Raw genomic sequence first — 16,178 nt, 5'->3', positions numbered from 1 at the left:
ACCTAGAATTTTTTTGTAAGAAGGAAAAAGGAAGAAGAAATATAGTTATATCTATGCTGACAGCTTGTACACTGAGTTCCAGCTCAAGGTAATTTAAAATTTTTGAATTATAGCACCCCTGAAACGCAGGTTGTACAATACAAACACCATAGACATACAGTAACTATATCAGTGCCACTGGGCACTGTGGTAATAACAGCAACAATAATGAAACAAGACCTGTTGTACAGCTGAGTAGCTGCACTAGAATTTTCAGTGTTCAGATGTAATTAGAAAACAGCTGTGAAGGAAAATCAATTGTAACTGGTAGTCAACGGCTGATTTTCCACAATCAGAATAAAGAATGCAATATGACATGTTTGAAATGAGCTAGTAATTGTTTATCTTTTGTTTAGTGTTTAACATTTTTCCATTTTATTTGTGCAAGCTGTCATTTATTTGCTTCAGGACTACTTCTCTCAGTTCTTAGCCTCTTCCAGGGATATTTAAACCCTGATTTGCTGTAGAAACTAGCTCAGTGTTGCTGTGAAGTTTTTAAAGGCAGTGATTTGTGATTCATGAAGGAAGTGTTGGACAAGCACTTATAAATTACACAGTGCTGCTTTCATAACTGACTTTCTAAATGAAAAAAAGTTGAATCCCATCAGCGAACCTGCACACCTATTAATATTAATACGGGTTAAACCCGTCAGAGGAATAGTCTCCAAATTCATTGTCCTGATCTTCAAAGTGTCTTTGACGCAAATCTGTATTCCAGTACATTCATTTTCCTTTTGTTGACATTAGCATGTAGAGGGTGGGAAGTAGGTGGAGGGGATGGGAGGTGCCTATCTGTCATATTGTATGAGTAACAGCTAGTAGGAGAACCCTCTGCAATCCAAATCTAGAAACCAAAATTGCAATGCATTTACATTCTGGAATGTGTTTTAAGTTGTTATTTGGATCACAGTAGCACTGTTAACACTGGTTTAATCTCACATAGAAGCAGAAATTGAAATATCAGGAATTATAACAAAGCTGTGCTGTTTGAGCATGTAAAATGTTTCTCTATTTTCCCATAAAATCACCCAACCCACATAGTTATTTTAATCTGCCCTGTACATTTAACTTTCATCATAATATTTGAATACTACTTTACATGAGATTATATAGGGGTGAGCGAAATACACAAGCTGACTTCAATGATATCTGTGACCCTTTTAGTCTCCTTACGCAAATGGCGGCGGGTAATTTTTGTTTGCAGAATATTCACATAGAGGGATGTATACTCCTGTGACTATGTGTTGGAACGAGGTTTTGTACTATCATGTTGTTACGTGTTTCTTGTGTGTCTAGCAATGAGGCTGTGCTCCAGGATGGGCACTACCACAGCAGAAATAGTTTATTAATTAATATTATATGAGTTCTGGTGGCCATTTTAGCAGCTCTTTGGGAAACATGTTTAAAAACATCAATACCATGTTCTCCAGCCACTTAGACTTCTCCACTGGGGTGGTCTTGGCAGGTTTCCTCAAAGTAGTGGGCTTATGGCCTGTTGAGCTGTGTGGGATAGTTCACCCATCTTAGCCTACATCTACACTTGGAGCTAGGGGTGTGATTCCCTGCACATGTAGACATAAACACAGTAGCTTTTGTTAAGGAAGCATGCTAAACGCACTAGTGTCGAGGTGGTCCAATGGGCAGTGGCAAACAGCCTAATGGGCTAGCTGCCCAGAGCGCAAACCGGCTTGGACCCCCTAGGTTCCTACTCGGGGCATCTAACCCATGCTGCTGCTCACCACTGCTCATGCTACCACAGCTACATAACTACTTTTAGTGTGCTACTTTGATGGCAGCTGTGAGTATGTCTACACTAGCTGGGAGTCACACTCCTAGCTCCACCTGGAGATGTAACCTTAGAACTATTGTTTCAGTCTGTAGCCTCCGGCAGTCATCCTTGTATCATTAACCCTTTGAGTCACGCTTTCCAACTTTACTTCATATGTTCTAGAAACACTTTGTTTTTTAAATGAAAGTTAGTCACAGGCCTATAGTTCCTGAGTCTTTATCCAACCCTGCTTTGATTAGTTTGCTTAGCTGTGCATGAGATTATGGAAAAACAGAAACTTTCTCACATTTAACAGTAAATACATGACAACAAAAAGACCTGTCACAATCATACTAAGGAGAAATAAGAATCTGAAGCTCCCCCATTCCTATAGGGGAGAAGCAAAGTACAGTCACAGCCATCCAGTGGTCAGCCAGAAACCTTTTGATTCAGAGTTCAATTATTTCCTTTTGGGGAGAGAAAGCAACTGACACAGACGAAAAAGTCTTTACAATAGTGCCAATTATTTAGAGCAGGTACATTCCTCAAGAGTTATTTGGTAGCAAAAGCTATGTGTACAGTAGATTCCAAATAAAAAACAAAATGTTTTCAGTATATTACTGAGAATAGATAAACTGTCATACATGTGTTTCTACCTAAAAATTTTAAGAGGCTCTGAGTTCTTGCCAAGGAAAAATAGAATGGCACAAACATAAATAAATCTATGACAAGAGATGTTAATTAATTCAGGATGTTAGAAATAACTCAGGGAGCATATCAAACATTGACAATGGAATTACTTTTAGAGAAAAACTCTAGGAATCCGATACTCCTACTTAAAACAGTTTTACGTCAGTGGGAATTCATTGACTTCATTGAAGTTACTCCTTATTTACACCAGTGTACATGAGATAAGAATTAGGTCCTATGGGACCAAATGGCTTCAGGACAGAGTGTCATTAATTTCTCAGTGGCTGTTTCAAATTCAAATTAGGCTGGTGGAGACCAAAATTAACATCATCCCGTAGTTCAGTCGTCTTTGTTAAATGAATCTTGTGATCTTGTCCCAGTGGACAAGTGTCCTCAAAAAACACAACCACATACCGCCACAACCACAATTGGCACTGTTGGTGACAGTCACTGCAAAAAAATCAAGCAGAGTGGGTAAGGGCTGAATGGGCATGGAGACCAAGCAATTTCCTGTACCTTGTAAATAGTCTCTCAATGTCAGGATCGTTAATGAGGCAGCAGTTGGGGATAATACACTGGTGCTGCTAGATTACATCAGTTCTGTACATAGAAAACATCAGTCTCTTGGTCTGTCAGCTGGCACCTTTCATGAACACCAAAGAGACAGGCCAATCCTTGCTTACAGACAGCCCCCCAACCTGAAGCAAATACTCACCAGTAACCTCACACCACACAGCAGAACCACTAACCCAGGAACCTATCCTTGCAAAAAAGCCCGTTGCCAACTGTGTCCACATATCTATTCAGGGAACACCATCATAGGCCTAAACACATCAGCCACACTATCAGAGGCTCTTTCACCTGCTCCTCAACCAATTGATATATGCCATCATGTGCCAGCAATGCCCCTCTGCCACGTACATTGGTCAAACTGGACAGTCTCTATGTAAAAGAATAAATGGACACAAATCAGACATCAAATATTATAACATTCAAAAACCAGTTGGAGAACACTTCAATTTCTTTGGTCACTCGATTACAGACCTAAAAGTGGCAATTCTTCAACAAAAAAACTTGAAAAACAGACTCCACTGAGAGACTGCTGAATTGGAATTAATTTGCAGACTGGATACAATTAACTTAGGCTTGAATAAAGACTGGGAGTGGACGTGTAATTAAACAAAGTAAAACTATTTCCCCATGTTTATTCCCCCCCTACTGTTCTTGTCAACTGCTGGAAATGGCCTACCTTGATTATCGCTACAAAAGGTTCCCCCTACCCCCCGCTCTCCTTCTGGTAATAGTTCACCTTTCCTGATCACTCTTGTTACAGTGTGTATGGTAACACCCATTGTTTCATGTTCTCTGTGTATATAAAATCTCCCCACTGTATTTTCCATTGTATGCATCCGATGAAGTGAGCTGTAGCTCACGAAAGGTTATGCTCAACTCAATTGGTTAGTCTCTAAGGTGCCACAAATACTCCTTTTCTTTTTGCGGATACAGACTAACACGGCTGCTACTCTGAAACCTGAATTCATACAAACACTTTTTTATTTAAACTGAAAAGTAGATAAGTGTGATTTTTATAAGTTAACAGGAACAGGTATATGATATGTGCCTCATGTGTGAGTGCAGTGGGCGGGCTGACCACAGACTAATATGTAGAAAAAAAATTTCAGAATTAGGTGGAGAGTAATGGTGGCATTGGAGAATGAATGGATAATGTAGATGAGCAATGGTGCTTGCCTGCAGAAGATGAGAGACATGTCATTAGGAGAAAATTGGTAATTTAGTTTATGAATTCTGATGAGATTGTGATCTCTAGGTATCTTTACCAAGCTGCAAACTTCATTCTGAATGTGCAGCATTTGCCTTCTCTGCGGTGGATTTTGCATCCATGTTGGCCTCAGATTTCATAGGCTTGTGGCAAAAGTATAACAAAACAGGGTCATTGCCTTAAAATGCTTGACCTTTGAAATGTAAGTGCTCCAGACAACAGGCTAGTTCCTTACCAGGAGAACTGGGGATTTAGCAAGGGACAGATCATTTTGGCAAAAAAGTCACCTGGTGGGGTTTTCTGCTCATGTGGGAAAGCTGGCAAGGATGTTACCTGACACTGTCAGGCTGACAAAGTGGGAAGGAGTGAGCTGATCTTTCTCAGGGCTTTGGAAATTTTGTGTCTAAATGAAAAGGAGAGAGCAGGGCCAGAGAAGCTATTGAGCAAGTTACAGCCTGCGTGAGGCAAGGGACATCATGCCTGCCTGTCTTCCTGGCAACAGATGACACCCATGGATTCCCAAAGGAAGGGTGAGCTAGTGAAGAAACTGAGGGAGGGTAATGTATTTAAGGTTTATTGTTCTGTGTGTTCTATATTCTTTAGTGCTTTACATGATTAAGTAAAGAACAATTGTATGAGACTCTAGCAAAACATCACTGTACGTTGAATGCTTTACCAATACAACTTTGCCCCCTGAGTGAATTAAAGTGTAAGCCAGAAGCTTCACATCACTGGGGTGAAGTTCTGGGAGAGCATGTGTGTAAGTATGGGGAAATCTGAAAGGTCACCATTGTGCTCAGATGGGGACGGCAGTGGACAGCAAGTTCTATCTCTCAGAAGGGAGTGTTACATTGAAGATGAATTTTCACACCCCCCCCCAAAAAAAATGGGGGCAGTGGCTGGGCTCTGTTCAGGCTCTGGAGGCTTAAAACACCTGGAGATCTAGAGACAGAGAGGCTTGGGTTCCTCTCTCAGCAGTTTTGTCAGTGGCCAGCAAGCAGATGCCCAAATGGATCTGTGACAGAGGACTACAAGAAATTGAAAATGCACACAGAATAGAAGGTGCAACAGGGAGGGGCAAAAAGGAGGAGAAGTTTTCCTTAGGGTTTGCAGCAGGCGGTAGAGTGGGTAGCAGCTGAGAAGATGAGCCAGGCAGATGTGAAATGGGATGAAGAAGGTCTAAGAGGGACAAAAGGAGAATGGGCCTTGGAGGCATATGGTAAAGAGTTAAGGGAATAGAAAAGGGGCTCCCGAGACAAGGAAGAGTTGAATCTAAGCTCTCTGGGTGGGTCTCAAATGGAGAAAAAAAACAATGGTAAAGAATATTGCTAAGGGATCTAACCCTAAGATTTTTCTTTATGTTTATTTTCCACACCACAGATTTGTACTTACTGATTTAGGTAGAAGGATGTACTATTGCTATTAGTGTAATTACCCTTTGTGGGGGGAAAAGCAGTGGTTTTCAAGAAGTTCTGAACATCTTCATATTTGATTAAACAAACTAGGACAGAAACAGAACCCCACATTTATCTGAGTTCATCCATTCCTAGCTTGCACCTCTGTTTGCTGTGGATTTTTGACCTCTGTCCTTTTTGCAGGTGATGCTATTAAGATTCCAGAATGTACAGGAGGGCATTGTGATTCTCTGCAGGCACTGAATGTCTGTCCATTGATCTATGTGTCATTTCACAATGTACTCATGCACAGCAATGTTACACACCAGCAGACCTAAAAATATTCAAATGTAATTAAAAAAGAGAAATGCTATAAACGCTTTATTAAGGGTCAGCGATGTCTCTGTTGCCTAAAGAAGTGTTTACTGTATTCAGAATGTTGATTTAAAAACAAGCGTATTCTGTCAGAGGCTGAGCAGACGGTCATTGTTTATATAAAGAATTAAAGGGTGATGGGGGGGAGAAAACATGGCATCTGACTAAACATTGAAAAATGGTGTAGATAGAAGAAAGGGGGGGAAAAGGCAGACACTTGAGAAATTTTTCAAGCATGATTCTTTGTCTTCTTGAACTCTGATTTAAAGGTTGCCTAGCAACAGTGGCAGTAACAGCTGGGACACCCTTGATCTTGTTGTGTAAACTATTAAAAATAGGTGATGGAAAGTGGCACCATGGAAACAATGACAATTCTGAAGCAGGTGTCTGTAATGCTTCTTTTCAGTTTAATGTCAGAGGTGTAAATTACAAAATGCCTTTCTCACTCTAATCTGGAATTTTAGGAAGGAGGAATCTTTATTTCTCTCAGATTAAATAAAGTTGAAAATAACATGATCCCATTTTGTTGCATTGACTTATGATTTACTGTTTTATATTGAAGATCTTCATTTCAAGACTCATTTTGTATTGGTGTATTATTACATCATTGCTGTAGCAAAGGGTCTAATTGATATTTTCATTATTAAACTCAATAGTTATTGGCTCAAACTTTGAATTCAGATGGTTAGTCCAGCTTAAACCTCCCCAAAATTATTACCACTAGACTGGAAACATGAAGGTACTTCCCTTTGTAATAACTATATTTTGGGGTGAGTAAACACAGGAACTGAAGGCTGAGGTACTCATACCAAAAAAACTCAGAGACCAAGGGCCAAAATTTTCTCCAGTGACTAGTGATTTGGGTGCCAGAGATTTGGGGATGAGAGTAGGGACAATGAAATGGCTAAGTATTTCCCTTGGAAATCAGGCCCTTTTAAAGTATCTCAAATTGGCTACCTAAAAATGGAGGCATCTAAAATTATTAGTCTCTTTTGAAAATACTGGTCAAGAAGTTTTATTTGACAAGGATATTATGACTACTGACTTAAATGGAAGCACCCTTGAGTTATTATTAAGTTCACATTTTATTTAAGCTTTTAACATTATAAATAAAAAGAAGGAAATGTTACAAAAATTTGGCCCATAAAACTGCTGAATGCTGTAGAGAAAGTTTTGAATATTGCATCAACTTACTGAAAAATAACCATTGTAGAGTCAAATTTTCAAAGGGCCTCAGTCCCACTGAAAGTGAATGACACCTAAGCCATTTAGGCATTTTTGAAAATTCTACTCATTGTTATTATAAGGGATATCTGCATTCTCATTGGCTAATAATATCTATCAGCCATTTAGTGTACTGGGATTTGCACACAATAGCATTAAAAATAGTATGCAAGACAGATATCTGGGACAAGAGTGTAAGGAATTGCATAACTGGTAAAACAAAACTGAGGCTATATTACTTACCAGTATTCCCGCAATCTGGTTACTGAGACAATTCCATTTCAGTATTATAATAAATCTCAAGAATATAGCTCAATTGTTTAGTATTACAGATCAAGTTGATATCTACATCCTCCTTTGAGTATTTATTTCTATCACAGTCAGTAGGATGCCACTAAGGCAGCAGCCCAGATCAATCCATCTTTGAAAGGTAAACACTTTAGGATAGTATTGGGACTTGTAGCCCTTATATGATTGTCTGATAGTACAATGCACTATGTTCCCACTCCCACAGAATTCAACTTAAATTCTTGGTTCAGTCTTATAGCAATATAGTTCCAGGAAAAAAGGACCAGTATAGTGAATGAAGCTAACTTTGGCAAACATTTTATGAGGAAAATACATGTGATCACTCTTGTCCAGCCTATATAGAAACAGGCAGCTCTAGATATATGGTTTCAATGAAACTGGAATCATGACAGGTGAAATGGCTTTTCAGTATTCCATGCATAAATTATTCAGTGCCTGCCTAGCAACAACTTAGTAACTAATTCACATAGGAGACTACTAAAACAGAAATTTCATTAGGATACTCAGGCAATGGGCTTTATTTCAAGCAGTGGTAGAGCTAAGGGTGCGGCTGACTAGAGATCAGGCCAACAGGGAATGATCTCTTGGGGCCTGTTGTGTTCTTCACCCAGAGTCAGATTGTGAACCCCTAACTCAATGAATAGCAGCTTACGTCAAAAATAGTCTCATTGAAGACAACAGGACTCCTCATTGAGGTGCCATTCAAAGCAATAGCTCTTATGTATTGACAAAGTCCTAGAGCTGGGCAGGAAATGGTTTTCATCATCCCTCAAACACTTTTGAGATTTCAGAAATGTTTCCTGTTCCACTTTGGGACAAAACCAAGACCTTTTGAAACTTTTGACAAACATTTACAATGAGAAAGAGAGTGAGTGTCACCTGGGATGTGGGAAATCTGGGTTCAAGTCCCAGCTGGACTCGGTTTGAATCAGGGACTTCATCCAAATGTCCTACCTCTGAGTGCGTTACCTAACCTCCACGGTATTGGCTATTCTGGGGGTCTCTCTCTGGACCTGAGAAACCTTTCCTACCTAAATCTTTGTTGAAGCTGGTACATTCCTGCAAAAAAAGTTTTGGTTTAATAAATCAGCCTTTTCTGACAAACCTCCAACCTCCCCCCCCCGCCCCAACCTCCCTTGGCAAAAAAAGTTTGTTTGAAACGTTTTCGGCCAGCTGTACAAAATACTTCAAGAATGACAGCAAATTTAGGAAAGAGATGTAAATTTCTGCAATTTTGTTTTGGAGATTAAAACATATAGCTGTTGATATGAGTCATTAGGTTCTTATTTCCTCATCATCAAAACAATTCATGCCTTATGGGAAAGAAAACTATGTCAGGCTCAGACCTTATAGGTTTCACAGCAGGGAGGACTTATAGGAGCCCACAACTTTTGCCCCTGCTCCCTTGCACCCTACATTCCTACCATACCATTTTGGAGTTTTTTGGTTTTCTTTGCACACAAATATATAGTTAGTAACAGAGGCAACTGCAAGAGGACATTACAATCAAATGAACTCCATCTCTCAAGAGGACTATTGGTTGGAAGAAAGTTGTGAAACAACACTAGCATACCAAAAAGTGTCAGACACCCCAGCAAGTATATTTCATCTGAATATACTAAATATACCTGACATCTTCTTATCCTTGGCTATAACGCTCCAACTAGTACAGAATGCTGCAGCACATCTCCTCAGTAACACAAGCTAGCATGACCACCTCAGACCTGTGTTCTGTTCTCTACACTGGTTCCCTATGGAATTCTGATTCAAATTCAAGATTTTGATCCTTATCTTCAAGGCGCTTCATGGCCTGATCTCAGAGTATCTAAAAGACCATCTGAAACTCTGGGCTAAAGACCATGGTTAACAATTATGGTACCCTGGCACAATCAAACTTTTTTCAATAAGGGTAAAGTTCATCTGTGCAGGAGAGAGAACTTTTTTGGGGACTGGTCCAAGACTGTAAAATGAACTCCCCCAGGAATTAAGGACCATCACAAACCTTCAGCAGCAAGTGTAAGGTGAATTTCTTTGACCTTGCCTGCTCTAGCATAAATATATTCATAAGAATATAAGACCGGCCATACTGCGTCAGACCAAAGGTCCATCTAGCCCAGTATCCTGTCTTTCGACAGGGGCCAATACCAGATGCCCCACAGGGAAAGAACAGAACAGATAATCATCAATTGACCCATCCCTTGTCATCCATTCCCAGCTTCTGGCAAACAGAGGCTATGGACACCACTCCTGCCCGTCCTGGGTAATAGCCATTGATGGAGCTATCCTCTATAAATTTATCTAGTTCTTTTTTTAACCCTGTTATAGTCTTGGCCTTCACAACATCCTCTGGCAAAGAGTTCCACAGATTGACTGTGTTATGTGAAGAAATACTTCCTTTTGTTTGTTTTAAACCTACTACCTATTAATTTCATTTGTTGACCCCCTAGCTCTTGTGTTAAGAGAAGAAGTAAATGACACTTTCTTATTTACTTTCTCCACACAAGTCATGCTTTTATAGACTGCAGTCATATACCTCCTTAGTCATGACTTTTCCAAGCTGAAAAGTCCCAGTCTTATTAATCTCCCCTGGTACGAAAGCCACTCCATACCCCTAATCTTTTTTGTTGCTTTTTTCTGAACCTTTTCTAATTCCAATATATCTTTTTTGAGATATGGAGACCACATTTGCATGCAGTATTCAATGTGTGGGCATACCATGGATTTATATAGAGGCAATATAATATTTTCTGTCTTATTATCTATCCCTTTCTTCATGATTCCCAACATTGTGTTTGCTTTTTTGACTGCTGCTGCACATTGAGTGGATGTTTTCAGAGAACTATCCCCAATGACTCCAAGATCTCTTTCTTGAGTGGTAACAGCTAATTTAGACCCCATCATTTTATATGTATAGTTGGGATTATGTTTTCCAAAGTGCATTACTTTGCATTTATCAACATTGAATTTCATCTGCCATTTTGTTGTCCAGTCACCCAGTTTTAGTAGCTCTTCACGGTCTGCCTGGGACTTAACTATCTTGAGTAGTTTTGTATCATCTGCAAACTTTGCCACCTCACTGTTTGCCCCTTTTTCCAGATCATTTATGAATATGTTGAATAGGACTAGTCCCAGTACGGACCCCTGGGGGACACCACTATTTACCTCTCTCCATTCTGAAAACTGACCATTTATTCCTACCCTTTGTTTCCAATCTTTTAATCAGTTCCCAATCCATGAGAGGACATTCCCTCTTATCCCATGACAGCTTACTTTGCTTAAGAGCCTTTGGTGATGGACCTTGTCAAAGGTTTTCTGAAAATCTAAGTACACTATATCCACTGTATATCCCTTGTCCACATGCTTGCTGACCCCCTCAAAGAATTCTAATAGATTGGTGAGGCACGATTTCCTTTTCAAAAACTATGTTGACTCTTCCCCAACAAATTATGTCCATCTATGTGTCTGACAATTTTGTTCTTTACTATAGTTTCAACCAGTTTGCCCAGTACTGAAGTCAGGCTTACCGGCCTGTAATTGCTAGGATCACCTCTGGAGCCCTTTTTAAAAATTGGTGTCACATTAGCTATCCTCCAGTCATTTGGTACAGAAGCTGATTTAAATCATAGGTTACAGCAGTGGTGGGCAACCTGTGGCCCGCGGGTTACACATGGCCCATCAGAGTAATCCACTGGCAGGCCATCAGACAGTTTGTTGACATTTTCACAGCCACCCATAGCTCCCAGTGGCCACAGTTCACCATTCTTGGCCAATGGGAGCTGCGGGAAGCGGCGGCCAGCACGTCTCTGTAGCCCACACCGCTTTCTGCAGCTCCGATTGGCTGGGAACAGTGAACCGCAGCCACTGGGAGTTGTGGGTGCCATGCAAATGTAAACAAACTGGCTGGCGGTCCATCAGGAGATTACCCGCAGGCCTGGTTACAGACTACAGTTAGTAGTTCTGCAATTTCACTTTTGAGTTCCTTCAGAACTCTTGGGTGAATACCATCCGCTCCTGGTGACTTATTACTGTTTAGTTTATCAATTTTTTCCAAAACTTTCTCTAATGACACCTCAATCTGGGACAGTTACTCAGATTTGTCACCTAAAAAGAATAGTTCAGGTTTGGGAATCTCCCTTACATCCTCAGCCATGAAGACTGATGCAAAGAATTCATTTAGTTTCTCCACCATGGTTTTATCGTCCTTGAGTGCTCCTTCAGCATCTCTATTGCCCAGTGGCACCACTGGTTTTTTAGCAGGCTTCCTGCTTCTGATGTATATACAGATTTTTTTGCTATTACTTTTTGAGTCTTTGGCTAACTGTTCTTCAAATTCTTTTTTGTCTTTCCTAATTATATTTTTACACTTCATTTGCCAGAGATTATGTTTCTTTCTATTTTCCTCACTAGGATTTAACTTCCACTTTCTAAAGGATGCCTTTTTGCCTCTGACTACTTCTTTTACTTTGTTGTTTAGCCATGGTGACACTTTTTTAGTTCTCTTACTGTGTTTTTTTTTAAATTTGGGGTATACATTTAAGTTGCGCCTCTATTATAGTGTCTTTAAAAAGTGTCCATGCAGCTTGCAGGGATTTCACTTTTGGCGCTGTACCTTTTAATAATTAAATTCTACAGTGTATATTCCTACATATATGTATGTGTGTGTACATATATAAAACCCTACCAAACCAAGGCACTCCACTGCACCTGTTTCTCCTCCCAGGGAGGAGATGGGAAAACAACATATGACAAAGACAACACTCCTGGGAGGCACTCAGATACGATAAGCATGATATAAGAACCTTTTCACTGGATACCCTAACTGCTGGGGATTAACTCCACTCTGGTCCTACGCCTCTTTTCACACCCAGTGGTGCCTCTCTCTCTTTCTCTGGGACTCAGGGTACTCCTTCTTTGTGACTCAGCCCTCTGGCCAGGTCACAGTACAGTCCTCCCCTTCTGGGTTACCAAATTCCCATTGGACAACTGTATATTGCCCAGTATATGCTACTTCCCCAGCAGCTGGCAGGGGAATCCAGGCCCGCCCACTATTCCGGGTTCCAGTCTGGGGACCCTACGTCCAGCAACTATGGCCTGCTTCTACCCAGACTCTATTGCTGTTTCCCTACACTCCTTCCTACTTCTCTGCTCTTATCTTCTGGCCTTTCCCATTTCTGGGCTTATCAGCCCAAATGCCCTCCTGCTAGGGAACAACTGAAGACTACTTCCCCTGAAGCCCTTTACTGTTGCCAGGGTCCTGGATTTATACCAGCCCCACCTATTCCTTCTTAGCTAAACTCCATCTTCCATCAGCCTTTCAATCCCTGGTTCTCCCTCAGTTGCTGCCTATCAGGTTAATTAACCTGCATTGCCTTGTGTGTATGGACATCCCATCACAAACATATATAGAATTGAAGGGAGGCGCTAGAAGTCAGAGTGGAGATGCCCCCCGAGTCCTGGGCTGGCCAGCAGGATGAAAAAAGATGCCAGCTACTCTAACTTGCACTGGGAAGAATAGGCCTCTAGGGACTTTTGTGCCAACTACAGAGATTGTAAACTCTTCAGGGCAGGGGCTTTTTGTTGTATGTTAATATATTGCCTGGCACAATGGTGCCCTGATCTATGACTGAGGACTCAGGGGAAAAAATAAATGTATTAGCCGAGAACACCATGCTCTGGCCCTTGCAGTGTCTTTCTTCTTCTCTTGGAACATGGCTCATCCTGCCTCCAGCCACTCTTACACTTTTCCTGCATTGAATGGATGGGGGAAGAGGTATAGGACAGGTGATGGTGATTCCTTCATGTCAGGTGAATCTTCATCAGCCCCTGTAGAGATTGTTTCAGGTCTATTTGGACTTGGTGCCTCAAAGGGACCTTACCAAAGACCTGCGATCCAGTCCCTTGTCTTTTCCTGTACACTTATTTTGCTCCATTACGATAAAAAAGGTCCCCTTTCTGCATTTCAGTCTCTTCCTACCACCCGCACTCTCTCCTTCCCAGCTTCACTGCATTTGCTTTAGTCAGCATTTTCAGGATATGTGTCTGATGCTTTTTCTGTATATGCTAGCAAATAAACATATGGAGTAACCCAACCACCCCATGCTCTTGCTGATTTCACTGCCTGCTGGGCAATATAATGAATGACTGAATAAACAATTTGCCTGCAATATTTGATCTTTATGCTTAAAAATGTGGTAATATAAATTTTGAAAACTGGACTAGTGTTATTTCCCAATTATTATAAGAGATGTACATAAAATATTCCAAATTATAACATTCATAAGTCTTGCAATTTCTTGACAGCTGTCTTCCCACCAGGGCTGGGATTTGTGATCTAGAAATCAATTGAATGTGCAAGATAATATTTTTGAAAAATGTTCCTTCTGAAGGAGGGTGTTTTGATTGTAAGTGCTGGCTTTTTGTTTGGTTGGTTTTGGGGGGCGTTTTTTGTGACTCTTGTCTGAATTGGCAGAGGTGTTGTCAGTGTTTTGAGAGTTGTTTTCTCCTCCCCCCACATGAGAAGCCTAACCTAGCTTTATATTAATTTTCAACCTGTTTTCAAAATCACAATTCTAGCTCAGCAATTATATGACAATTTATCTAAAACAAAATTCATATAATCTGATTTTTTTTGGCTAGTTCTACTGTTTACTACAGGAAAAAAAATGAAAAGAACAGTTTATGTTGACAAGAGGGAACATTGCCACTCACTTGTTTCAATGCACATAGTTTTGTTCCCCTCTCGATGGTCATTAGACATTCATTTAGATAATCATAGAATCATAGAACTGGAAGGGACCTTAAGAGGCCATCTAGTTCAGTCCCCGGCACTCATGGCAGAACTAAGTACTATCTCTAGACCATCCCTGACAGTTAGGAAGTTTTTCCTAATGTCCAACCTAAACCTCCCTTGCTGCAATTTAAGCCCATTGCTTCTTGTCCTATTTTCAGAGGTTAAGAAGAACAATTCTTCTCCCTGCTCCTTGTAAAACTCTTTTATGTACTTGAAAAAGGTTATCATGTGCTCCCTCAGTCTTCTTTAACCAGCCTAACCAGCACGGAGTAGAGCAGAAGAATTACTTCTCATGTCTTGTTTACAACACTCCTGCTAATACATCCCAGAATGACGTTTGCTTTTTTTGCAACAGTGTTACACTGGTGACTCATATTTAGCTTGTGATCCACTATGACCCCCAGATCCCATTCTGTGGTAGTCCTTTCTTGTTAGTCATTTCCCATTTTGTATGTGTGCAACTGATTGTTCCTTCCTAAGTAGAGTATTTTGCATTTTTGGAGGACTCTTCCCAGAACATCTACTGGAGTCTTTTTGCTTTCCAGTACCAGAGCCTCAGGTGCTTTATCTGTTCCTGGCACTGGGACAGAGTATGGTGAATGGCTGCCTGTGCCAGCCTCTCCAAAACTTCTCAGTACAGGTGTTAAGTTCCTGGTGTTGCAGGAGAAGTTACGGAGGACAATGAACTACAGCCACATATTGATGAGCACCTGGATGTGGTTGGTGGACCAGGCAGCTGCTCTTGGAACATGTTGCATGTTCATGAATACTGGTGAAAAGAGTGCAGTGGAGAACTGATCTAAAATGGTCCTCACAGCTTACTACTACCAATGAGAATGGCGGGACAAGGACCTTTATAGATCTGGGTAAGGGTCAGACAGGAAAGGGTCAGTACATGCCTTGAAACCTGTGCTTCTGGGTTTTAGAGGTGGACAGTAAGGGGTTTGGGCACAACCAGGCACATGGACCCACGCCCAGTTGCTAGTGCAGAAGTAACCTTTACATAATTTCTGGCCACTTCAATTTATTGAATAACTTTTTTTTAATTTTTGTGGGGCTTTTTTGGGTGGGGGGGGGTTGTTGTTTTGTTTTAAAGAAAAGCTTGCTCCTTTCAAGGCTCACTGTCCCTTCCAGCACTGAAGTCTTGTAATGCTGAATTGGTGTTACATCACATTAATTTCCATAGCAAGGGATTATGATGTTACAGACATGGGATTAGGACTTCATGAAAGGATCAAAGCAAAAAAAGAAGCTGGGATTTGAAGAATGACCTTTCTCTAAGCAAACAAATATCTAAAGTAATAGCCAAAGGAAAATAGAAAGTGATTGGCCGAGTAAGCGCTTATGACTTAACCTGAACTCATGATCCTTAGGCATATTGGATGTTACCTGCTACATTTCTTGCCAGTAGACAAGTTTTGAATTTGTTTTCTTTTGCTTTCTACTGCAGCAGTGCTAGTCATACAGACTGCAATACAGTACAAACTCTGAAACAATATCCTGGGGCTAGTGTCATAGAATTTTGCATCTTGTATTCATCTGCTCTAGACAGCAGCTATGCTTCCCATTCACGTTGCTAAGTTATTGCAGTACATTTTCTAGTTGATTTTTCCACTGATATTAGAGCAGTGTGAATAAATTAGCAGCAAATAATTTATTCCACAAAGTCAGCCTCATTTTCTGTTTGTAGAACGTCCACAGAGATGTAGCAAATTTTAAGATTTTATCCTTCAGTCTCATTTTCTAAAAAAAGATGGATCTAAATTCTTTTTTTAAGTACTTGGTATCTGTGAGTAGTTTGGTTCAATT

At 40.6% G+C, this 16,178-nt stretch overlaps 1 long non-coding RNA gene across 2 annotated transcripts in view; it reads left to right on the top strand.

The window, feature by feature from the left end:
• Window positions 1–4,701: 4,701 nt before the first annotated feature.
• LOC140908266 (uncharacterized) overlaps window positions 4,702–16,178 on the top strand; it is an 87,160-nt gene continuing 75,683 nt past the window's right edge. For both annotated transcript variants that reach the window (XR_013635511.1, XR_012157817.2), the window contains exon 1: window positions 4,702–4,807. This is a non-coding gene — a long non-coding RNA (uncharacterized LOC140908266). The remainder of the gene's footprint in view (window positions 4,808–16,178) is intronic.

The sequence above is a fragment of the Lepidochelys kempii genome, chromosome 3, assembly GCF_965140285.1.
Source record: "Lepidochelys kempii isolate rLepKem1 chromosome 3, rLepKem1.hap1, whole genome shotgun sequence".
In the NCBI taxonomy this organism is placed as follows: Eukaryota; Metazoa; Chordata; order Testudines; family Cheloniidae; genus Lepidochelys; species Lepidochelys kempii.
Note: the sequence above shows the minus strand (reverse complement) of the source record. Positions and strands in the feature narration are given on the sequence as shown.